Source organism: Triticum aestivum, chromosome 2B, assembly GCF_018294505.1.
Source record: "Triticum aestivum cultivar Chinese Spring chromosome 2B, IWGSC CS RefSeq v2.1, whole genome shotgun sequence".
Taxonomy (NCBI): Eukaryota; Viridiplantae; Streptophyta; class Magnoliopsida; order Poales; family Poaceae; genus Triticum; species Triticum aestivum.
In genome coordinates this window covers 812,350,799-812,360,907 of record NC_057798.1, presented here as the reverse complement: position 1 = coordinate 812,360,907, position 10,109 = coordinate 812,350,799, and positions in this window count along the sequence as shown.

Genomic DNA, 10,109 nt, shown 5'->3' with positions numbered 1-10,109 from the left:
CCGCTGCAGCCCGCGCGTAGCCCGCACGATCCCCCGCCGCTACACGCCGTGCGCCTCGCACCGCTGCCCTTGCACGCTGCTTTTTCCATCCGCTAGCCAGCCACGTTGACGAGTTTGACCCATCGCTAGCTAGCCTCGTGACGCTGCCTTTTCCATCCTGCGCCGCTGCAGCCCGCGCGTAGCCCGCACGATCCCCCGCCGCTACACGCCGTGCGCCTCGCACCGCTGCCCTTGCACGCTGCTTTTTCCATTCGCTAGCCAGCCACGTTGACGAGTTTGACCCATCGCTAGCTAGCCTCGTGACGCTGCCTTTTCCATCCTGCACCGCTGCAGCCCGCGCGTAGCCCGCACGATCCCCCGCCGCTACACGCCGTGCGCCTCGCACCGCTGCCCTTGCACGCTGCTTTTTCCATCCGCTAGCCAGCCACGTTGACGAGTTTGACCCATCGCTAGCTAGCCTCGTGACGCTGCCTTTTCCATCCTGCGCCACTGCAGCCCGCGCGTAGCCCGCACGATCCCCCGCCGCTACACGCCGTGCGCCTCGCACCGCTGCCCTTGCACGCTGCTTTTTCCATCCGCTAGCCAGCCACGTTGACGAGTTTGACCCATCGCTAGCTAGCCTCGTGACGCTGCCTTTTCCATCCTGCGCCGCTGCAGCCCGCGCGTAGCCCGCACGATCCCCCGCCGCTACACGCCGTGCGCCTCGCACCGCTGCCCTTGCACGCTGCTTTTTCCATCCGCTAGCCAGCCACGTTGACGAGTTTGACCCATCGCTAGCTAGCCTCGTGACGCTGCCTTTTCCATCCTGCGCCGCTGCAGCCCGCGCGTAGCCCGCACGATCCCCCGCCGCTACACGCCGTGCGCCTTGCACCGCTGCCCTTGCACGCTGCTTTTTCCATCCGCTAGCCAGCCACGTTGACGAGTTTGACCGATCGCTAGCTAGTAGGGCTGGAAAAAAAGCTCGAAGCTCGCGAGCTAAACGAGTAGCTCGTGACTCGGCTCGAATCGACTCGAACTCGAAGAATAACGAGTCGAGCCAAGCTTTAGTTTAAGATCGTTTATAGACCAAGTTAAACGAGCCAATCTCACAAGTACTCACATAACTCGTTAGGCTCGGTACAAAAGATCAGCCACTCCCAATACAAAAAAAAGAGCAGCCACTCAGCACCCTATGTCCCAGGCGCACAACACAAGGCCTAGCCGTGGAAGGCCCAACCGCCTAGGAGACTCATGTATTACAAGGAAAATACTATTGTTTAGTGATATATATGTTTAATATATACATAATCATTTTATAATATATGAGGGTTTTATGTTCATATCTTTAACGAGCTTAACAAGCTAAACGAGCCAGCTCGCGAGTTATATGAGTCGAGCCAATCTTGGATTTGAGCTCGTTATAATAACGCTGCTTTTTCCATCCGCTAGCCAGCCACGTTGACGAGTTTGACCCATCGCTAGCTAGCCTCGTGACGCTGCCTTTTCCATCCTGCGCCGCTGCAGCCCGCGCGTAGCCCGCACGATCCCCCGCCGCTACACGCCGTGCGCCTCGCACCGCTGCCCTTGCACGCTGCTTTTTCCATTCGCTAGCCAGCCACGTTGACGAGTTTGACCCATCGCTAGCTAGCCTCGTGACGCTGCCTTTTCCATCCTGCGCCGCTGCAGCCCGCGCGTAGCCCGCACGATCCCCCGCCGCTACACGCCGTGCGCCTCGCACCGCTGCCCTTGCACGCTGCTTTTTCCATCCGCTAGCCAGCCACGTTGACGAGTTTGACCCATCGCTAGCTAGCCTCGTGACGCTGCCTTTTCCATCCTGCGCCACTGCAGCCCGCGCGTAGCCCGCACGATCCCCCGCCGCTACACGCCGTGCGCCTCGCACCGCTGCCCTTGCACGCTGCTTTTTCCATCCGCTAGCCAGCCACGTTGACGAGTTTGACCCATCGCTAGCTAGCCTCGTGACGCTGCCTTTTCCATCCTGCGCTGCTGCAGCCCGCGCGTAGCCCGCACGATCCCCCGCCGCTACACGCCGTGCGCCTCGCACCGCTGCCCTTGCACGCTGCTTTTTCCATCCGCTAGCCAGCCACGTTGACGAGTTTGACCCATCGCTAGCTAGCCTCGTGACGCTGCCTTTTCCATCCTGCGCCGCTGCAGCCCGCGCGTAGCCCGCACGATCCCCCGCCGCTACACGCCGTGCGCCTTGCACCGCTGCCCTTGCACGCTGCTTTTTCCATCCGCTAGCCAGCCACGTTGACGAGTTTGACCGATCGCTAGCTAGTAGGGCTGGAAAAAAAGCTCGAAGCTCGCGAGCTAAACGAGTAGCTCGTGACTCGGCTCGAATCGACTCGAACTCGAAGAATAACGAGTCGAGCCAAGCTTTAGTTTAAGATCGTTTATAGACCAAGTTAAACGAGCCAATCTCACAAGTACTCACGTAACTCGTTAGGCTCGGTACAAAAGATCAGCCACTCCCAATACAAAAAAAGAGCAGCCACTCAGCACCCTATGTCCCAGGCGCACAACACAAGGCCTAGCCGTGGAAGGCCCAACCGCCTAGGAGACTCATGTATTACAAGGAAAATACTATTGTTTAGTGATATATATGTTTAATATATACATAATCATTTTATAATATATGAGGGTTTTATGTTCATATCTTTAACGAGCTTAACAAGCTAAACGAGCCAGCTCGCGAGTTATATGAGTCGAGCCAATCTTGGATTTGAGCTCGTTATAATAACGAGTCAAGTCAAGCTAGCTCGTTAACGAAACGAGCTCTAGCGAGTCGAGCCGAGCTGGCTCGACTCAGCTCGAATTCCAGCCCTACTAGCTAGCCTCGTGACGCTGCCTTTTCCATCCTGCGCCGCTGCAGCCCGCGCGTAGCCCGCACGATCCCCCGCCGCTACACGCCGTGCGCCTCGCACCGCTGCCCTTGCACGCTGCTTTTTCCATCCGCTAGCCAGCCACGTTGACGAGTTTGACCCATCGCTAGCTAGCCTCGTGACGCTGCCTTTTCCATCCTGCGCCGCTGCAGCCCGCGCGTAGCCCGCACGATCCCCCGCCGCTACACGCCGTGCGCCTCGCACCGCTGCCCTTGCACGCTGCTTTTTCCATTCGCTAGCCAGCCACGTTGACGAGTTTGACCCATCGCTAGCTAGCCTCGTGACGCTGCCTTTTCCATCCTGCGCCGCTGCAGCCCGCGCGTAGCCCGCACGATCCCCCGCCGCTATACGCCGTGCGCCTCGCACCGCTGCCCTTGCACGCTGCTTTTTCCATCCGCTAGCCAGCCACGTTGACGAGTTTGACCCATCGCTAGCTAGCCTCGTGACGCTGCCTTTTCCATCCTGCGCCGCTGCAGCCCGCGCGTAGCCCGCACGATCCCCCGCCGCTACACGCCGTGCGCCTCGCACCGCTGCCCTTGCACGCTGCTTTTTCCATCCGCTAGCCAGCCACGTTGACGAGTTTGACCCATCGCTAGCTAGCCTCGTGACGCTGCCTTTTCCATCCTGCGCCGCTGCAGCCCGCGCGTAGCCCGCACGATCCCCCGCCGCTACACGCCGTGCGCCTCGCACCGCTGCCCTTGCACGCTGCTTTTTCCATCCGCTAGCCAGCCACGTTGACGAGTTTGACCCATCGCTAGCTAGCCTCGTGACGCTGCCTTTTCCATCCTGCGCCGCTGCAGCCCACGCGTAGCCCGCACGATCCCCCGCCGCTACACGCCGTGCGCCTTGCACCGCTGCCCTTGCACGCTGCTTTTTCCATCCGCTAGCCAGCCACGTTGACGAGTTTGACCGATCGCTAGCTAGTAGGGCTGGAAAAAAAGCTCGAAGCTCGCGAGCTAAACGAGTAGCTCGTGACTCGGCTCGAATCGACTCGAACTCGAAGAATAACGAGTCGAGCCAAGCTTTAGTTTAAGATCGTTTATAGACCAAGTTAAACGAGCCAATCTCACAAGTACTCACATAACTCGTTAGGCTCGGTACAAAAGATCAGCCACTCCCAATACAAAAAAAGAGCAGCCACTCAGCACCCTATGTCCCAGGCGCACAACACAAGGCCTAGCCGTGGAAGGCCCAACCGCCTAGGAGACTCATGTATTACAAGGAAAATACTATTGTTTAGTGATATATATGTTTAATATATACATAATCATTTTATAATATATGAGGGTTTTATGTTCATATCTTTAACGAGCTTAACAAGCTAAACGAGCCAGCTCGCGAGTTATATGAGTCGAGCCAATCTTGGATTTGAGCTCGTTATAATAACGAGTCAAGTCAAGCTAGCTCGTTAACGAAACGAGCTCTAGCGAGTCGAGCCGAGCTGGCTCGACTCAGCTCGAATTCCAGCCCTACTAGCTAGCCTCGTGACGCTGCCTTTTCCATCCTGCGCCGCTGCAGCCCGCGCGTAGCCCGCACGATCCCCCGCCGCTACACGCCGTGCGCCTTGCACCGCTGCCCTTGCACGCTGCTTTTTCCATCCGCTAGCCAGCCACGTTGACGAGTTTGACCCATCGCTAGCTAGCCTCGTGACGCTGCCTTTTCCATCCTGCGCCGCTGCAGCCCGCGCGTAGCCCGCACGATCCCCCGCCGCTACACGCCGTGCACCTCGCACCGCTGCCCTTGCACGCTGCTTTTTCCATCCGCTAGCCAGCCACGTTGACGAGTTTGACCCATCGCTAGCTAGCCTCGTGACGCTGCCTTTTCCATCCTGCGCCGCTGCAGCCCGCGCGTAGCCCGCACGATCCGCCGCCGCTACACGCCGTGCGCTTTGCACCGCTGCCCTTGCACGCTGCTTTTTCCATCCGCTAGCCAGCCACGTTGACGAGTTTGACCCATCGCTAGCTAGCCTCGTGACGCTGCCTTTTCCATCCTGCGCCGCTGCAGCCCGCGCATAGCCCGCACGATCCCCCGCCGCTACACGCCGTGCGCCCTGCACCGCTGCCCTTGCACGCTGCTTTTTCCATCCGCTAGGCAGCCACGTTGACGAGTTTGACCGATCGCTAGCTAGTAGGGCTGGAAAAAAAGCTCGAAGCTCGCGAGCTAAACGAGTAGTTCGTGACTCGGCTCGAATCGACTCAAACTCGAAGAATAACGAGTCGAGCCGAGCTTTAGTTTAAGATCGTTTATAGACCAAGTTAAACGAGTCAATCTCACAAGTACTCACGTAACTCGTTAGGCTCGGTACAAAAGATCAGCCACTCCCAATACAAAAAAAGAGCAGCCACTCAGCACCCTATGTCCCAGGCGCACAACACAAGGCCTAGCCGTGGAAGGCCCAACCGCCTAGGAGACTCATGTATTACAAGGAAAATACTATTGTTTAGTGATATATATGTTTAATATATACATAATCATTTTATAATATATGAGGGTTTTATGTTCATATCTTTAACGAGCTTAACAAGCTAAACGAGCCAGCTCACGAGTTATACGAGTCGAGCCAATCTTGGATTTGAGCTCGTTATAATAACGAGTCAAGTCAAGCTAGCTCGTTAACGAAACGAGCTCTAGCGAGTCGAGCCGAGCTGGCTCGACTCAGCTCGAATTCCAGCCCTACTAGCTAGCCTCGTGACGCTGCCTTTTCCATCCTGCGCCGCTGCAGCCCGCGCGTAGCCCGCACGATCCCCCGCCGCTACACGCCGTGCGCCTTGCACCGCTGCCCTTGCACGCTGCTTTTTCCATCCGCTAGCCAGCCACGTTGACGAGTTTGACCCATCGCTAGCTAGCCTCGTGACGCTGCCTTTTCCATCCTATGCCGCTGCACCGCTAGCCGCCGCGTCGTTCCCACTGCAGCCGCGCCCCACCGCTGCTGCCATCTCCTCTCCCAACCCTAACCTTACCCGCACCCGCTCGCCACCGTCATGTCGTGGCCCTCCTCTCCCGGCTCCTCCACGACTCACTCGTCGAACCCCTTCGCTGGCCCCGAGCCCTCCGCCGCCGCCATCCGTGACCACAATATTGAGGCCCGAATCCCTATCTGTCTCGACAGCTCCAGCACGTCGTACTACGCGTGGAAGACCTACTTCAACCTCGTCTTTCGCAAGTACTACCTCACTGAGCACATCGACGGTTCCGTGGACAGCGCGTACATGCGCGACGACCCGGAGTGGTCCACCATCGAGGCCACGATCATCTGTTAGTTCTACGAGACGGTCTCGAAGGACATCTTCCACACGGTCATCGCAGAGGACGACGACACTTGCACCGTGTGGGGCAAGATCAATGCGCTCTTCACCAACAACAAACATCAGCGCCTTCTTTTCTTGCAGCAGGATTTCTTCGGCTGTCATCAGGACAACTCCACCATCGACGAGTACTGCATGAGGCTCAAGATGCTCGCCGACGAGCTTCGCGACATCGGCGCCAAGGTCTCTGACGACCTCATGCTGAGCACCCTCACCGCCGGTCTTAATGAGGACTTCGGCAACGCGGTGTCCAACCTCACCTTGCTGCCGCAACCCACTTTCCAGCGCGTTGTCGCGTACCTCAAACTTGAGGAGCGTCGGATGACGAAGCTGAAGCAGCGGGTCCAGCACACCGCCCTCACCGCCGGTACCACCAGCGGCGGCCCTGCTCCTCCGGCCGCCCCCCGTCCGCCCGCGCCACCCGCGCCCGCCGACTACTACCCGCCGCAGCCCGCGCCGCCCGCGCCCCGGCGCCTCCCCAGCAGCCGCAAGGTGGCGGGGGCCGGCGCAACCGGCGGGGTGGCGGAGGCCACCGCCCGCAGCAGCAGGCGCCAGGTGCAGGGGTGGCGCCCCGCTTCCAGCAGCCGCCTCCGTCGTGGGCCACCCGGCAGAACCCGTGGACGGGCGTCGTCCACTCCTATCATATGCCCGTCCCACGGGCTCCTGCACCGGGTCTCCTTGGCCCCCGTCCAGCGGGTCACCAGGCATTCATCGGTGCCCCCTACCAGCCCTAAGGTGCCCCGCTCGCACCGCCACCCCTCGGTGGCTACGGCGCGCCCGCCCAGGCGCCGCCCTATGGAGGCCAGCTGCCACCGCCGGCACCTGCACCGTGGGAGCCTGCCCTCCTGGCCCCCTCCACCCGGCGTCGTCATCGAGCAACTATGGCAGTGGAGGCGACTGGTACATGGACTCGGGTGCTACTGCGCACATGACAGCTCATCCCGGTAACCTTTCCTCCTCCACTCCTGTTCACACTCCCACTCGCATCACCGTTGGCAACGGTTCCTCTTTACCCATTACCCATGTCGGTAGCACTAGTTTTCCTTCTAGTTCCACACCTATCACTATGTCTAACGTTCTTGTTTCACCTGATTTAGTCACTAACTTAGTCTCTGTTCGTCATCTTACTCGTGAGAACCCTCTTACTGTTGAATTTGACGGTGTTGGTTTTTCTGTGAAGGACGCCCGTACCCGGATGGTGCTTCACCGATGTGAAAGCCCTAACGAGCTTTATCCCGTTCACGCCGGCGCCTCCACTTCCACACCCATCGCCCTCTCCGCCGGCGTCGACCTTTGGCATGCTCGCTTGGGTCACCCCAACCCCGTCGTTTTGCGTCAGATTCTTAGGAGTTTTTCTTTCTCATGTAATAAGCTCGACGAGCATACTTGTGAGGCTTGTCGTTTGGGCAAGCACGTGCGTCTTCCCTTTAGTGCGTCTACTTCAGTTTCCACTTTTTCGTTCCAGTTGATTCATAGTGATGTTTGGACGTCTCCCGTTGCGAGTAACACGGGCTATCTATACTATTTGGTGATTTTAGATGATTATTCTCATTATGTGTGGACTTTTCCTCTTCGTCGTAAATCCGATGCTTTAGCCACACTCACCACTTTTTACTCCTACGTCACCACTCAGTTCGGTCGCCCCATACTTGCACTCCAAACTGATAACGGAAAAGAGTTTGACAACGTCGCTTTTCGCTCACTTCTCGCCTCTCACGGCACCACCTTCCGTCTGACTTGCCACTACTAGGGAAAACCTTATACACAGAATGTTACCAGTAGCGCTTGTTAAAATGAGGCATTACTGCTACTTAGCAGTAGCGCGTCTGACAGAACCGCGCTACTGTTACCCGCTTAGCAGTAGCGCGGCAGGAACAGAAAGCGCTACTACTATAATTGCCATAGCGTTCCCGACGTGCTAGGTATAGTAGTAGCGCCCTTCTACGAACAACGCTACTACTACGGATTTTAGCAGCAGCGCGTTTTTCCTTCCCACGCTACAGTTAAAGCTATTTTCACCTAACCCCCCGCTCGGCCTGATTCCCTCTCCTCTGCTTCCTCCCCCAATTCTCCTCTACTATTCCTCGTCGCCTCCGCCTCGCCGCCGTCTCCCCTGACCCCGCTGTTGGGGAACGTTGCAGAAAATTAAAATTTTTCCTACGGTTTCACCAAGATCCATCTATGAGTTCATCTAAGCAACGAGTCATGGGAGAGAGTTTGCATCTACATACCACTTGTAGATCGCGTGCGGAAGCTTGCAAGGGGATGGTGATGATGGAGTCGTACTCGACGTGATTCGAATCACCGATGTCCAAGTGCTGAACAGACAGCACCTCCGCGTTCAACACATGTACGGGACGGGAGACGTCTCCTCCTTCTTGATCCAGCAAGGGGGAAGGAGAGGTTGAGGAAGCTCGCTCCAACGGCAGCACGACGGCGTGGTGGTGTTGGTGCAGCAGTACTCCGACAGGGCTTCGCAAGCGCGTAACGGAGGAGGAGATGTGTTGGGGAGGGGAGGGGCTGCGCCTTGGCAATGGGTACAGCAGCCCTCCCCCACCCCTCTATTTATAGGGTAAGGGGCAAGGGGGGCCGACCCCTCTAGATGGGATCTAGAGGGGGGGCGGCGGCCAGGGAGGGGAGGCTTGCCCCCCAAGCAAGGGGGGCGCCCCCCTTAGGGTTTCCCCCCCAACCCTAGGCGCATGGGCCCAAGGTGGGGGGCGCGCCCAGCCCTCCAGGGGCTGGCTCCCTCCCCTTTGCGGCCCATGTGGCCCTCCGGGAGGGGTGGCCCCTCCCGGTGGACCCCCGGAACCCCTCCGGTGGCCCCGGTACAATACCGATAACCCCCGGAAACTTTCCGGTGTCCGTATGACAACTTCCCATATATAAAACTTCACCTCCGGACCATTCCGAAGCTCCTCGTGACGTCCGGGATCTCATCCGGGACTCCGAACAACATTCGGTAGTCACATACTAGTCTTCCTAATAACCCTAGCGTCACCGAACCTTAAGTGTGTAGACCCTACGGGTTCGGGAGACACGTAGACATGACCGAGACGACTCTCAGGCAATAACCAACAGCGGGATCTGGATACCCATGTTGGCTCCCACATGCTCCTCGATGATTTCATCGGTTGAACCACGATGTCGAGGATTCGATCAAAACCCTGTATACAATTCCCTTTGTCAATCGGTACGTTACTTGCCCGAGACTCGATCGTCGGTATCCTAATACCTTGTTCAGTCTCGTTACCGGCAAGTCACTTTACTCGTACCGTAATGCATGATCCCGTGGCCAACACCTTGGTCACCTTGAGCTCATTATGATGATGCATTACCGAGTGGGCCCAGAGATACCTCTCCGTCATATGGAGTGACAAATCCCAGTCTCGATCCGTGTCAACCCAACAGATACTTTCGGAGATACCTGTAATGCACCTTTATAGTCACCCAGTTACGTTGTGACGTTTGATACACCCAAGGCACTCCTACGGTATCCGGGAGTTACACGATCTCATGGTCGAAGGAAGAGATACTTGACATTGGCAAAGCACTAGCAGACGAACTACACGATCTTTATGCTATGCTTAGGATTGGGTCTTGTCCATCACATCATTCTCCTAATGATGTGATCCCGTTATCAACGACATCCAATGTCCATGGTCAGGAAACCATGACTATCTGTTGATCACAACGAGCTAGTCAACTAGAGGCTCACTAGGGACATATTGTGGTCTATGTGTTCACACGTGTATTACGATTTCTAGATAATACAGTTATAGCATGAACAAAAGACAATTATCATGAACAATGAAATATAATAATACTTTTATTATTGCCTCTAGGGCATATTTCCAACACCCGCCTCGCCGTCGTCTCCCCCGACCCCTTTTTTCGTAAGTGGTCGAGAACTTCGAAGTGGATACAG